We start from the raw sequence: 15,062 nt of genomic DNA, 5'->3' as shown, positions 1-15,062 counted from the left end.
TGCCCTTTATTGTTCTCATCTTTGCATGAAATGTTCCCTTGTTATCACTAATTTTCTTGAAGAGATCTCTGATCTTTCCCATTCTATTGTTTTCCTCTATTTCTCTGCATCGATCACTAAGGAAGGCTTTCTTATCTCTCCTTGCTGTTCTTTTGGACTGTGCATTCAAATGGCTATATCTTTCCTTTTCTCCTTTGCTTTTCGCTTCTCTTCTTTTCTCAGCTATTTGTAAGGCCTCCTCAGACGATCATTTTGCCTTTTTGCATTTCTTTTTCTCAGGGATGGCCTTGATCCCTGCCTCCTGTACAGTGTCAGGAACCTCCATCCATAGTTCTTCAGGCACTCTGTCTGTCAGATCTAATCCCTTGAATCTATTTGTCACTTCCTCTGTATAATCATAAGATTGTACATTTGATTTAGGTCATACCTGAATGGTATGGTGGTTTTCCCCACTTTCTTCAATTTAAGTCTGAATTTTGCAGTAAGTAGTTCATGATCTGAGCTACAGTCAGCTCCCGGTCTTGTTTCTGCTGACTTTATAGAGCTTCTCCATCTTTGGCTGCAAAGAATATAATCAGTCTGATTTCAGTATTGGCCATCTGGTGATGTTCATGTGTAGAGTATTCTCTTGTGTTGTTGGAAGAGAGTGTTTACTATAACCAGTGTGTTCTCTTTGCAAGACTCTGTTAGTTTCTGACCTACTTCGTTTTGTACTCCAAGGCCAAATTTGCCTGTTACTCTAGGTAGCTCTTAACTTCCTACTTTTGCATTTCAGTCCCCTATAATGAAGAGGACATCTTTTTTGCATGTTAGTTCTAGAAGGTCTTGTAGGTCTTCATAGAACTGTTCAACTTCAGCTTCTTCAGCATTCCTGGTTGGGGCATATAGAATGGTTTGCCTTGGAAACAAACAGAGATCAGTCTGTCGTTTTTGAGATTGCACCCAAGTACTGCATTTTGAACTCTTTTGTTGACTATGATGGCTACTCCATTTCTTCTAAGGGATTCTTCCCCCAGTAGTAGATATCATGGTCATCTGAGTTAAATTCACCCATTCCAGTCCATTTTAGTTCCTAAAATGTTGATGTTCACTCTTGTCATCTCCTGTTTGACCACTTCCAATTTGCCTTGATTCATGGACCTAACATTCTAGGTTCCTATGCAATATTGCTCTTTACAGCATTGGGCTTTACTTCCATCACCAGTCACATCCACAACTAGGCATTGTTTTTGCTTTGGCTCCATCTCTTCATTCTTTCTGGTGTTATTTCTCCACTCTTCTCCAGTAGCATATTGGGCACCTACTGGCCTGGAGTGTTCATCTTTCAGTGTCCTATCTTTTTGCCTTTTCATACTGTTCATGGGGTTCTCAAGGCAAGAATACTGAAGTGGTTTGCCATTCCTTTCTCTAGTGGACCACATTTTGTCAGAACTCTCCACCATGATCTGTCCATCTTGGGTGGCCCTACACAGCATGGCTCGTAGTTTCATCGAATTAGATAATGCTGTGGTCCATGTGTTCACTTTGATTAGTTTTCTGTGATTGTAGTTTTCATTATGCCTGCCCTCTCAGGGATAAGGATAAGGGGCTAATGGAAGCTTCCTGATGGGAGAGACCGACCAAGGGGGAAACTGGGTCTTGTTCTGATGGGCAGGGCCATGCTCAGTAAATCTTTAATCCAATTTTCTGTTGATGGGCGGGGCTGTGTTCCCTCCCTGCTCTTTGGCCAGAGACCAAAGTATGGTGGAAGTAATGAAGATAGTGGCGGCCTCCTTCAAAAGGTCCTATGTGTGCACTGTCACACTCAGTGCCTGCGACCCTGTAGCAGGCCACCACAGACCCATGCTTCCACCGGAGACTCTGGGACACTCATGGGCAAGTCTGGGTCAGTCTTTTGTGGGGTCACTTCTCTTTTCTCCTGGGTCCTGGTGTGCACAAGGTTTGTGCCCACCAAGATTCGTGCCCTCCAAGATTCTGTTTTCCCAGTCCCGTGGAAGTTCTGTAATCAAATCCCACTGGCCTCCAAAGTCAAATTCCCTGGGGGTTCTCAGTCCCTTTGCCAGACCCCCAGGTTGGGAAGTCTGTTGTGGGTCCTAGAACTTTCTTAACAGTGCAAGAATTTGTTTGGTATAATTGTTCTGCAGTTGGTGGATCATCTGCTCGGCAGTTCTATGGTGGGATTAATGGTGACCTCCTCCATGAGGGCTTATGCCACACCCAGGACTGCTGCACCCAGAGTCCCTGCCCTTGCGGCAGGCCACTGCTGACCCGTACCTCCACAAGAGACACTCAAGCACTCAAAGACAGGTCTGGCTCAGTCTCTGTTGGGTCTCCTGTGTGCACAAGGTTTTGTTTGAGCCCTCCGAGCGTCTCTGGCAAGTATGGGGTTTGATTCTAAATATGATTTTGCCCCTTCTACTGTCTTGCTGGGGTTTCTCCTGTGCCCTTGGATGTGGGGTATCTTTTTTTTTTGGTGGGAATCCAACATTCTCCTGTTGATGGTTGTTCAGCAGTGAGTTGTAATTTCAGAGTTCTTGCAGGAGAAGATACCTGGCCTCCTCTTCATCTTTCCACTGGCAAGCAAATTGTGCAAACCCCTCAGAATATGACTTCACCCTTTTCTTTCTGCCAGTTCTCCCCAAAGCTCTGAGAATCGGGGTGGAAATGAAACAGAGTGAGATCTTGTGGGACTCTTCAGGTACAAATCTTTTCTGTGTCCCCCTTTTTATTTGCAGGAAAAAGACTTCAACCTCCTTAACCTTCCTTGAGTTCCTTTTTCTAGTGGGTGATTTTATGATATGAAGGCATGGTGTGGTAGTTTTACTTTCTCATTGATGCTTAAGAATGAAACACCAAAAACTTTCTCACGCAAAGCTAGGATTGACACCACTTTGACTCCATGCAAGGAGATCCAACCAGTCCATTCTGAAGGAGATCAGCCCTGGGATTTCTTTGGAAGGAATGATGCTAAAGCTGAAACTCCAGTACTTTGGCCACCTCATGCGAAGAGTTGACTCATTGGAAAAGACTCATGCTGGGAGGGATTGGGGGCAGGAGGAGAAGGGGACGACAGAGGATGAGATGGCTGGATGGCAACACCGACTCGATGGACATGAGTCTGAGTGAACTTTGGGAGTTGGTGATGGACAGGGAGGCGTGGCGTGCTGTAGTTCATGGGGTCGCAAAGAGTTGGACACGACTGAGTGACTGAACTGAACTGAATGGTAATCTGGACATGTAGTATGAGAGATTTGGTGATAGGTGATTCAGCAGTGGCAGTTTCCACAGTTAATGTATTCTTATCTTTAGGACGCTTCGGTTTTTAGCTAGTGGGCCACCGATTATCATTATTTTTCTTAAAGTTAGCCATTAAAGACCAAAGTTGTAATGGTTGGAAATATGGGAGCCCTAGGAAATGTGTGATGAAAAGGGTCTCAGTGACAACTTGTGTTCTCCTATTTACTTCTCTCTCCATCTGCCCTGTGGGTGTTTGTGACAGGCTCTGTTCCAAGAAGGCAAAGGCGTTGTAATACTGCCTCCTGTGCTGTATGATTCCATTTCAGAGTGAACCAATGAACTCATTCAGGGAACTGTGTCTCCAAAATTACTTTGGAATAAAATTGTTTCTCATTTGCCTATTATGTTTTTGTTCCTGTGCTGTTCAGTCTTTGATTCTATACACAGAGTGATTTACTAAGAATATTAGTTTTCTTTATAAGAGTTAAATGCAATGGTTATACATTAATTCCTGACTTTTTTTTTTTAAGGAAACTCTCTTATAGATTCAGATCAGTAAACAGCATTCCGGTTTTCCAATAGTTGTTATTATATATATGATTTTAAAAAGTAAGGATAGAGCAGAAACGTGCTGGATGGATATGCAAAACACATGACAGATTCCTAGGTAAATTCTCAAATTTTCCTCCTTAAAAAGTCTGATTTGGTAGTTAACATCAGACCTTAGTGTAGAATGCTACAAAACAGATGTATGTTTCAGATCTGTCTCTTGGGAGAAGCTTTTACACTGTAAAGTGTGAGCTTTGCTTGTTTTCCTCCTTGTCCTCCCCTCCCCCCACCCCACACCCCGCAAAACCCTCCCAGTTCAGTTCAATTCAGTTCAGTCGCTCAGTCGTGTCCGACTCTGTGCAACCCCATGAATCGCAGCAAGCCAGGCCTCCCTGTCCATCACCAACTCCCGAAGTTCACTCAGACTCACGTCCATCAAGTCGGTGTTGCCATCCAGACATCTCATCCTATGTCGTCCCCTTCTCCTCCTGCCCCCAATCCCTCCCAGCATCAGAGTCTTTTCCAATGAGTCAACTCTTCGCAGGAGGTGGCCAAAGTACTGGAGTTTCAGCTTTAGCATCATTCCTTCCAAAGAAATCCCAGGGCTGATCTTCAGAATGGACTGGTTGGATCTCCTTGCAGTCCAAGGGACTCTCAAGAGTCTTCTCCAACACCATAGTTCAAAAGCATCAATTCTTCGGCACTCAGCTTTCTTCACAGTCCAACTCTCACATCCATACATGACCGCTGGAAAAACCATAGCCTTGACTAGACGGACCTTTGTTGGCAAAGTAATGTCTCTGCTTTTGAATATGCTATCTAGGTTGGTCATAACTTTCCTTCCAAGGAGTAAGCGTCTTTTAATTTCATGGCTGCAGTCACCATCTGCAGTGATTTTGGAGCCCAAAACAATAAAGTCTGACACTGTTTCCACTGTTTCCCCATCTATTTCCCATGAAGTGATGGGACTGGATGCCATGATCTTCGTTTTCTGAATGTTGAGCTTTAAGCCAACTTTTTCACTCTCCACTTTCACTTTCATCAAGAGGCTTTTGAGTTCCTCTTCACTTTCTGCCATAAGGGTGGTGTCATCTGCATATCTGAGGTTATTGGTATTTCTCCCGGAAATCTTGATTCCAGCTTGTGCTTCATCCAGCCCAGCGTTTCTCATGATGTACTCTGCATAGAAGTTAAATAAGCAGGGTGACAATATAAACCCTCCCAAACTATAATAAACAGTACTGAGGTACTCCTTTAATAAAGGCTGCATTTTAGCAATCTTTGGTTTTTATACCTATAGAGAATACCAAGTATTAAAAACCAAGTTTTATATTATTTGCTTCCTGACTTTATTTTTGTGGTTCATACTTTTGTTCAGCTCTTTTTCCTATTGCTAAAGAAGGAAATGGCAACCCACTCCATTATTCTTGCCTGGAAAATCCCAAGGATGGGGGAGCCTGGTGGGCTACAGTCCATGTGATCACAAAGAGTCAGACACGACTAAGTGATTAACACACACACACACACACTATTAGGAGTGCATTCTAAGTTACTTCAAAACTATTAGGGGGGTGTTTACCAAAGTGCATCAGCAATTGATGAACAGCTCACAAAATGAATTATTAGGAGAAACATAATTTAGCATTTCTTTTTGCTCTTCTAAGCAACAGAAAGTTATTTAAATTGTGAATAAAGCACTGTTATAAATGCTGTAGTGGATGCAAAGATGAATGAGACCAGTGGTCCCACCCCTTTCGTGATCATCAAGTCTGGAGGAGAGTGATGTTTGTGAGTAATTTGAGAAGGTGAATGTGGGAGTAAGGGCAAGTGCCCATGAGGTCTCTATGCAGCAGGGGCCAGGCTCAAGCCTCAAGAGTGGGTGACAGCAGTGTGAGGTTGATGGGCTACTTTGAAAGATTTGTCTTAATAATGTTGATGTACATGGTACTTCAAAGTTAGTGTTTTGCCGATGTTCACTCTTTCTCCTTTTGTTTAAAGACTTTTGATTTGGGGATGTTTCCCCTTTGATGTAGTTTTTGGACAATCAAAAGCCTTTTGTGGTTATTACCAGCCATGGGGTTGAGCAAGACTGCTTTCAAGCCTGTGTAGACATTTGTTCCATGAGGTAAGAACTTGAGCCAGTGGCTGAGTAGTTCCTAGAATCTCAACTAGTGTTGCTCAGAAATGGATTTGAATTTGAGGTGACAAAGAAAAGCATTATTTGATTTATATGTGTTTATTCTAATATGTCTAGAATCACAGGGTTAGCAGTAGCCAAACATAACAAACAAAAAGCTTAACCTCCACTCAGTTGTTAGCTGTATGCCTGATGCTTCTTGTGAAATCATGTAGTGACAGGAATCAATCACTGTGTTAGTTTTGAAAAAATGACTTGCCTTAAGCATTATCTAAAATAATTTTTAAAAGGTCATTGCAAAAAAGCCAATATAACTAAAAGATTTCAAATTTATTAAATGACTGTGTTCTTGGATCAATGTTTTGTAATTTAAAAAAAATTAATTTATATTGAGAGAGAATAAAACCTGTGGTATAAAAATTAAGTAAAGACCTGCTCCCAAAGGAATTATACTAGAAAAGTCTTAAAATGGAGACTGAGCAGAAGTAGCTATGGCGTTACTAGATCATGTAAGTTTTTGTTTATGGTCTCACAGAGAAACCTTCCTTCCCCAGCCTTCAGTACCTAGAATTGTAGAGTAAATAGTGTCTGGAATTGATTGATGTCTTCACCTGCTTGGGTTTATTCCCCCTCCAACTTGGTTATTCAATTTCCTTTCTTTTTTACAGTTTTATTGCCTTTTTATATATTTATTTTTTCAATTTGAAAAGAAAACCCTCTCTCTTTCATAAATTGTAGCAAGTTACTAGTCCTGACCAATCACCTCTTGTTTAAGTGCTTCCTTGTGTTCTTACTGCTGTATTAACCAGGGGGAAAATATACATGTTATTGTGTCCCTTTCTTTTGGAAATCAATTATATGGAGATTTACTGAGATATTTCCCTAAAACTTACCAGTTAGCTTTAAACAGAGAAGAGACCCTTAAATATATAGATTTCCATATAAATTAAGCGTTAATATAGGTAAAATTACAATAAAATGGTAGCAACTTTCTCTTGACTGAGGACAAATACCAGCTGCCTGTGTAGATCTAGTTTGTGATTATTACTTGGGACTAATGTTTTTAGTTTCTAATTTAGAGTGTTATTGGTTTTTGAAACTTTCCCTCCCAAGATTAGCTATGGTATAATTTCATTATAATACATTTTCTCTGTCAATTAGGTCATTTAGTCTAACTAGTAGGGATTGCAGCTCTAAAATTGGCCTGACTTTTTGAAAATATAATTTGAGTTAAAACTATAAGGTAAATTAAAGGAAAACTGGTAAACAGATGGTGGCTAGACCTACAAACTGATGGAACACTAAAGCAAAAATTATTTTAAAACCTGAAAATAGTTGACCGAATTCTGTATTTTCCTTTATAGACAAAGTATCACATTAAATATCTCCTATTCTGTGACATTTAGAAATGCATTGAAGATCCCTCCATCCTTATTTTTATTAGAAAAGACTATTTTTCTTAGAAGACACATTACATTGATGTTACCTTTAACATAAATGCCCAGAAAAGGTCCTTTTCACTGTCTTCCTGGACAGTTATAAAAGATAACTGGATAAATGTGTAATAGAAGTATAGCAATTTTTAAAAGATGGATTTAAATATTGGAAAGGATTGAACTTTTGAAAGAATTTTCTTTGATAATGAAAAATATACAGTAGAAATTTTCAATGTTTTCAAAGGAACTTCTGATTTTTCTTCTGATCCAAAAGTAATTAATTTTCCACTTGAAATGATTAATGGATCATGGCTTTATAAATAGATGATAGAAAACATGCTATCAAAGGGTATTTTAAGATGGAAATAAAGGAAATAGTTATCTGGTGTTGTTTGTTACAGCTTCTCATCTTGGTTATGAAAAAAAAAAAGGATGCTCTAATATTATCCTGTAGTTGTCCCAGAAGCAGTGGCTTTCTGATTTCAGGCCTGAATTATTTTGACTTTTTTTCCCTTAATACTGTATTTTTCAGACAGCATCCCAAGGAACTCCTTGAGGTCAGGGGACAGATGGACTCATCTTTGCTCAGCAGTTCACAATGGATGTAGATCAGCAATATTAACCCCCTAAGTGTTAATAAGGTCTTTGTGTATTACAATGTGTTTTAGTGGCTCAGTTGTGTCCGACTCTTTGCAACCCCACCAACTGTAGCCCACCAGGCTTCTCTGTCCACGGAATTCTCCAGCAAGAATGCTGGAGTGGGTTGCCATTCCCTTCTCCAGGGTATCTCCCTGACCCAGGGATTGAACTTAGATCTCCTGCATTACGGACTTCCCAGGGGGCACTAGTGGTAAAGAACCCGCCTGTCAGTGACACTGGTTCGATCCCTGGATTGAGAAAATTCCCTGGAGGAGGGCCCAGCAACTCGCTAAGTATTCTTGCCTGGAGAATCCCCATGGACATAGGAGCCTGGTGGGCTGCAGTCCAGTGAGTTGCAAAGAGTCAGACTTAGTACGCACCCACACTCCTGCATTATAGGCAGATTGTTCACTATCTGAGCCACCAGGGAAGTAAGGTGGAAGTTGCTCAGTCGTGTCCGATTCTTTGCGACCCCATGGACTGTACAGTCCATGGAATTCTCCAGGCCAGAATACTAGAGAGGGTAGCTGTTCCCTTCTCCAGAGGATCTTCCCAACCCAGGGATGGAATCCAGGCCTCCCACATTGAGGATGGATTCTCTACCAGCTGAGGCACCAGGGAAGCACAGAAGGTGTCATTAAAAACAGCCCTTAGTATACAAATATATGTGTGGCTGGGTCCCTTCACTGTTCACCTGAAGCTATCATAATGATTGTTAATCAGCTATACCCCAACTCAAAACAAAAAGTTAAAAAAAAATAGTCCTTTGTTTACTAACTGTGCATTTTAGTGCACAGTCTTTATAACCCATGAGCCTATGCTGGGGGCTTCCCTAGTGGCCTAGTGGTAAAGCATCCACCTGCCAACGCAGGAGATGGGGGTTTAATCTCTGAGACAGGGAGATTCCCCGGAGAAGGAAAAGGCAACCCACTCTAGTATTCTTGCCTGGGAAATCCCGTGGACAGAGGAGCCTGGTGGGCTACAGTTTGTGGGTTCGCAACGAGTCGGACACAACTGAGCCACTGATACTTTCATCTTCTCTTTTGCTAAAAATGTTGTCGAAATACTTCCTTACTTGTTTTCATTTTTAAAAAATTTTTACTTGTTTTTAATAATAAAGGAAATGAGGCACATTTCTAAAGCCCACAATTGCTGCGTTGAAAACAAGATTTATTAGAGAAGTTCTATTTGTCTAGTCTATGATATGCTGATTTATATCATGTTTTTCTTCCAAGACACTACACACAACCAATGGAATAGCTGTGCTCCTTTGAAGTGTAATTGTTCCTAGCAAAAACAGTTATTCTGCAATCCTTGTTATAGAACATTTTGTAATGGGAGAGTATGTATAAATATACTCCAAAGAAATATTTAGCAACAGGGCTTCCAATTCTACAAGAAATCCCTGAAGACTCTATACCAGACCCTTGGGGGTTGCAAACATGAGTGGAACTCAATGCCTGTCCTCAAGGACTTTGGTCAAGTTATTTCGGGATAAGACCCCACAGTTAGGGAGACTGAAAATAGGGTCAGAGAGACCAAAACCAATGACGGTCACAGACCAGAACCAATGATGAATTCAAGGATGGAGAGATTGTAATGTGGCCAAATAAAATGGCCAGAAAAGACTTTGTGAGGTCAAGGGTTTGTTTTATTGTCAGTGTTCTGAGGCATCATTTGTGCCCTTGAAAGATTTGCAGCTGTGCTGTGGTGCCCAGCTGTTCCTGTAGCTCATCATTTCTCTGAAAGAAACTTGGAAAGCCATTGTGACACGGCTGCCAAGATGTTCTTAGTGCCTCATTTGGGGTAAGTGGGTAGGGTTTCTGTTGAGAGGTAAACATCTAAATTTTGAATGAAGAGTTTTATTTGTTGACTGTCTGAATACCTGAGGTTGGGCTCTTAATAATAGCCAAGTGTGTAAGCCTGCTTAAATCATTCCTACTTTTATTAACTTCTTGGCGTGTTCTATTCACTCAAGTTCCGTGTTCTATTAATAACTAATGGCCTTGTTCAGCCCCTGCATGTGCTGTGTTCCTTCGCTAGAGGTTGTTCACTCCTTCCTGAACGATTTCCTGCTTTTATGTTTTCTTGCTCTCTTCCTTGTTCCCATGGCATCTGGGTACTTCAGTCTATTAGGTGTGACTTGTTACATTCTTATTGGATAGAATTCACAAGGATCTCACAAGGCAAAATTGTATGGGGTTATTTGAAACTTTTGTTATTTCTGATTACGTTCCAGGGAGCTTTAATAGCCGTCTGATTAAGATTCCGGCTTATCTTCTTGCAAATAGAGAGATCTGCATTTCAGATTGTTTTTAGCACTTGTAAATTTCTCATTTACTTACCTCATCAAATCCCCCTTGAGACTTGGGTAGTTTCGAACTACAGAAGGAAGGCTGCACATGTAGATTGTGTGACTGTGTATGTACTGCAGCAGCACTCTGAAAAGAAATTCAAACCTTTTAAAATTCAAAACTTATGCTCAAAACCAAAAATTTAAAATCCCAAACTCCATGCTTAGGATTTACATATTATAGATAGGGCCTTGTAGTTGCAGGGCTGGCTGCAGCTGGTGAGGAGTGGCTGGGAGCCGTCAGTCAGTGGAACTTCCTTCTCTGGGATCAAATGTTTTTGAAATAAGAGGAGTCCCTTTTCCTTTTTGTTTTCTGCTGCTCCACCCAGAACTCATCTCTCACTCTTTTTGGAGGAATTCTCCAGATCCAAGCTCTTTGTCATTCTCTGGTGCTATCCTTTCCTCTAAAACATGTTACAAGCCATTCTTTATTTTCCCCCTCTTCGTATTTGTTAATGCAATCTTCTTCCCATTTCTGCCCCATGAAATCCTGCTCTTTCCTTTAAAATCTAGCAAAAAGCCTCTTCCTGTATGAGGTCTTCTAATCCTATCAGAAAATGTAATCTCGTAGTGGCATATTCTTTTAGTGCTTATTGTTTGTGGTATTCTGTGGTTATTTGTATATATCTCACCACCCCTGAGGACAGCCACTGTATCATATAATTTTTAAAATATTCTTTATAGCATATAGCCTGGTATCATGCACATGGTAAGCAACTCAGTAAAGATTTTTGAATTTAATGCAATTTGTGAATCCCAAATGTACCACCACCCGTAAAGTAGTGATGACTGGGAGGCCACAGTTAATATATGATGCCTGCTTCAGTCTTATCCTTCAGCAGATTGTTATTCACTCATTTACCACCATGTGCTTCTCATTCATTTCCTTCATTTGTTTATTTGACTGCACTGGGTCTTAGTTTCAGCACACGGATCTTTGATCTTCAATGGGCATGCCAGTTCTTTAGTTGCAGCACGTGGGATCTAGCTTCCTGACCAGGGATCGATACCGAGCCCCCTTCACTGGGAGTGGGGAGTTTCTGCCACTGGACCACCAGGAAGTCCCTCATTTCCTTTTTAAAAAAGTTTTAAATTTATTTTTGGCTGTGCTGGGTCTGCGTTGCTGCATGTGGGCCTTCTCTAGTTGCAGCCAGCAGGGGCTACTCTAGTCGCGGTGCATGGGCTTCTCACTGCAGTGGCTTCTCTTGTTGGGGAGCGCGGGCTCTAGGGTGCACGGGCTTAGTTGCCCAGCGGCATGTGGGATCCTCTCAGACCAGGAATCAAACCCGTGTCCCCTACATTGGCAGGCAGATTCTTAACCACTGGACCAGTGGGAAGTCCCGCTCATTTCCTTCTGTAATGTAAGAAACAACATCTGTTAGAGTATTTGGAAGAGTACTTTTCCTCATTTAATATTATTTTAAATAGCTTTTCCTATATAACATCAGTTCAGTTTAGTTCAGTTCAGTTGCTCAGTCGTGTCTGACTCTTTGCGACCCCATGAATCACAGCACGCCAGGCCTCCCTGTCCATCACCAACACCAGGGGGTGCTTAATCTGAACTAAGATATTTCATCTGGTCTGTTTTTTCTTAAAGCTGGTAATAGGCTATAAGACTACAAAGTTGGTAGAATCTGTGATCTTAACTAGATAGATGCATTTTTAGGTAGCAGTCCAAGGAATTAGGGGGGTAAGAATGTTGCAACATCTTCAACAACTTTTTTTTTTAATCCAGCACTGGAATTGGAAGAGGTCAGAACTGTAAAGAGGCCAGATGATTGCTTAAAAACACCTCTCAGATTGCAACAGAACCTTGACTAGCAGATTAAGCTCCATCCAAACTTTCTGAAGCAATTATCTGAGGGAATTATAAAGTCAGTTGCATAGTAAAGGGGTTCCTTGGGTAAGGTTCATATTCAAATTTGAATTACTGTAAAAGTGCCTTGAGTTATTTATATTTATTATGTCCATTTGTGCTTATGAGCAAGAGTCAGGGTGGGAGGAAGGAAGGGAGAGAGAAAGAATGAAAAGCGAGCCTGATCGTGTTCTCTGGAGCTTGGGGAACAGAGAGAACCATGTAACATTTATGCCAGAGGAATCTCAAGGGAAGAAGCTGGCTGATGGAGACAGTGGCAGAGAGTAGAGAACAGTGGGTGGGGAGTCTGTTTTCCCACTGACAATGGGCTGGAGATATTCCATGGAATTGTAAGTGACCATCCCAAGAAGGTATGCTGGCGTTGGTCACAGATGGGTCAGGGAGCCCATATGTGGGTGGAGCAGACATCTCTGGGCATCTGAATGGCAAAGCAATATAGGTATTTGTAGGGCAGTTAAGAATTTCTCTGGTGGCGCAGATGGTGAAGAATCTTCCTGCAATGCAGGAGACCCGGGCTTGATCCCTGGGTCAGGAAGATCCCTGAAGAAGTGAATGGCTGGACTTTCTCTGTGGACAAAGGAGCCTGGCAAGGTACAGTCTATGCGATCGCAGATAATCAGACACGACTGAATGACCAACACATTAAGACTTTCTCTGCCTCCCCAAGGGGGTCGCAGGCAACTGCACAGGAGCCAGTAGGATGTGCCAAGGAAAGCTGCTAGTCAAGGGAAGAGAAAACGGCAGGTCTGAGCCAGGGGAGGGCGACACTCTACTTTTGCATGAAGTACGGAATTTGGTTTCTATGTGAACTGGGTATTTAATTCCGGAATTGAGACTCTTTTAGAGACTTTTCATTATCCAACAACACCTGGCACCCAACTGTGAGGCCTTAGATTTAAGTCCAGAGGAAGATTCAGCCTGCCTCAATGGATTTGCAGGGCTCCTCTGTCCATGGGACTCTCCAGGCAAGAATGCTGGAGTGGGTTGCGTTTCCTTCTCCAGGAGATCCTCCCAGTCCAGGGACTGAACCCACGTCTCCTTTGGCTCCTAAATTGGCAGGTGGATTCTTTATCACTGAACCACCAAAGGGGAGGAAAAGTTGCTTTATGACTTTTGTGTATTGTACTTTGTGTCCTCAGTCTTATCTCTTCTTCTGACATTAAAGTCCTTGAGGGTGAGACCTTGGAAATTAGAGGGAGTTGATGTCTTTCTGGAGAAGGAAATGGCAACCCACTCCAGTATTCTTGCCTGGAAAATCCCAAGGACAGAGGAGCCTGGCAGGCTGCAGTCCGTGGGGTCACAAAGAGTTGAACACAACTGAGTGACTGAGCATGCGTGTCCTGATGTCTTAGTCCTCAGGTCTTAGTCATCTTTGTGTATTGTGTATAGCTTAATATACCCATTTGTTCAATATGTATGTATCGAATGAATATTTGGTTGTGAGACTAAAGCAAAACATGACCTTTAAAAAGCATAAAAGTACAGTGATTTTTTTAAATAGAATTTTAAATTTTAGAGTCATTTTAGATTTACAGAAAAATTACAGAGATAGCACATAGAGTTCCTCCATTCCTCATGGTCAGCTTCTCCTTTTGTTAACATTTTATGATTTTAGTATGGTATATTTGTCACTACTGATGAATGAGTGATCGCTTTTTATATGTGCAAATTCTACTTCTTACAGTAGGAGGAAATAAAGGAAAACATGCCATAGTATTTATTGCAAAGAGTAGTCATTTTGATTTGTAGATCAAGGGTTTATACCAAGTATTTGTTAAACTTCTTCATGAGTTTGCTTTACATAAGTAATGTGCTTCCTAATTTCAGTTATAAATCAAAATATATTGCAAAATTCCTAGCAAGTCATATCACTCAGTTCCTTGACCCTTGAATTTCACAAAGTAGTTATGCTTTTTTTTTAAATGGTTAAGGAGGAACTTGATATTTATGTGAGCTGTCATTTTCTTTATTCCATGATGGATTGTTTCCTGTTGCTGCCAGAAATAATACGAATTAAAAGTTAAGATTATTTTTGGTTCAGGTGGTTGTATACCAAACCAAAAATATCAGGAGATGATCAAGTAAAACTCTTTAACCTAAGAAATTTTCCTCCTTGTATACCAGCCTTAATATTTTTGATCCAAACAAATTGTGTGCTTTCTCACAAGATAATTGGAAACAAAAAGTCATTTAATGTAAGAAAAATATTTGAAAAACCAAAGTCTAAAATAAATTCAAGCAACAGAATGAATTTTATATTCATAATGTGATGCACACTTTGCTGTTTGCCAGAACTACATTTGGTGATCTGTTATTTAATATTTTTGTGTTCACAAACACAGTTTAAAGCATTAAGGTAAAGAGTGCCAAGGTTAGAAGTACTTTCAAATGGTATGTCTGTGTAAGAATGGCTTGATAAACTTGTTTTTGCAGAATGTAATGACCCTGAGGGAAATTTCATCCATCTAATACTTTTCTAGTGTTAGCCATTCTCAGCAGTGTGGTAGTCACCGGGTCTCTTACATCATAACTGCTACCAGTGCTGGTGACTGACTGCAATTGAATGTCTTACGCCTCTCCAAACTCAATGTGTCTAAAATGAATTCATCTTTTAAAGTCTTGATTATTTCTTCTGACATCCCTCTTTAATCTATGGTAGTAACCACCCTTATGGAAGAAAGTGAAGAGAAACTAAAAAGCCTCTTGATGAAAGTGAAAGTGGAGAGTGAAAAAGTTGGCTTAAAGCTCAACATTCAGAGAACGAAGATCATGGCATCTGGTCCCATCACTTCATGGGAAATAGATGGGGAAACAGTGGAAACGGTGTCAGACTTT

At 41.0% G+C, this 15,062-nt stretch overlaps 1 protein-coding gene across 7 annotated transcripts in view; it reads left to right on the top strand.

Moving 5' to 3' along the window:
• The window catches only part of TBC1D4 (TBC1 domain family member 4), a 210,008-nt gene that overhangs the window by 58,966 nt on the left and 135,980 nt on the right, over window positions 1–15,062 (top strand). Inside the window, exon 1 of one of the 7 annotated variants that reach the window (XM_027557694.1) lies at window positions 9,707–9,804. The exons of the other annotated variants lie outside the window; for them this stretch is intronic. The gene's annotated coding sequence lies outside the window, so the exon portion shown is untranslated. Of the gene's footprint in view, window positions 1–9,706; window positions 9,805–15,062 lie in introns of those variants that run through there. 7 annotated transcript variants of the gene reach the window in all.

This window comes from Bos indicus x Bos taurus, chromosome 12 (genome assembly GCF_003369695.1).
Source record: "Bos indicus x Bos taurus breed Angus x Brahman F1 hybrid chromosome 12, Bos_hybrid_MaternalHap_v2.0, whole genome shotgun sequence".
NCBI lineage: Eukaryota > Metazoa > Chordata > Mammalia > Artiodactyla > Bovidae > Bos > Bos indicus x Bos taurus.
This window is presented reverse-complemented; position numbering and strand designations above follow the sequence as displayed.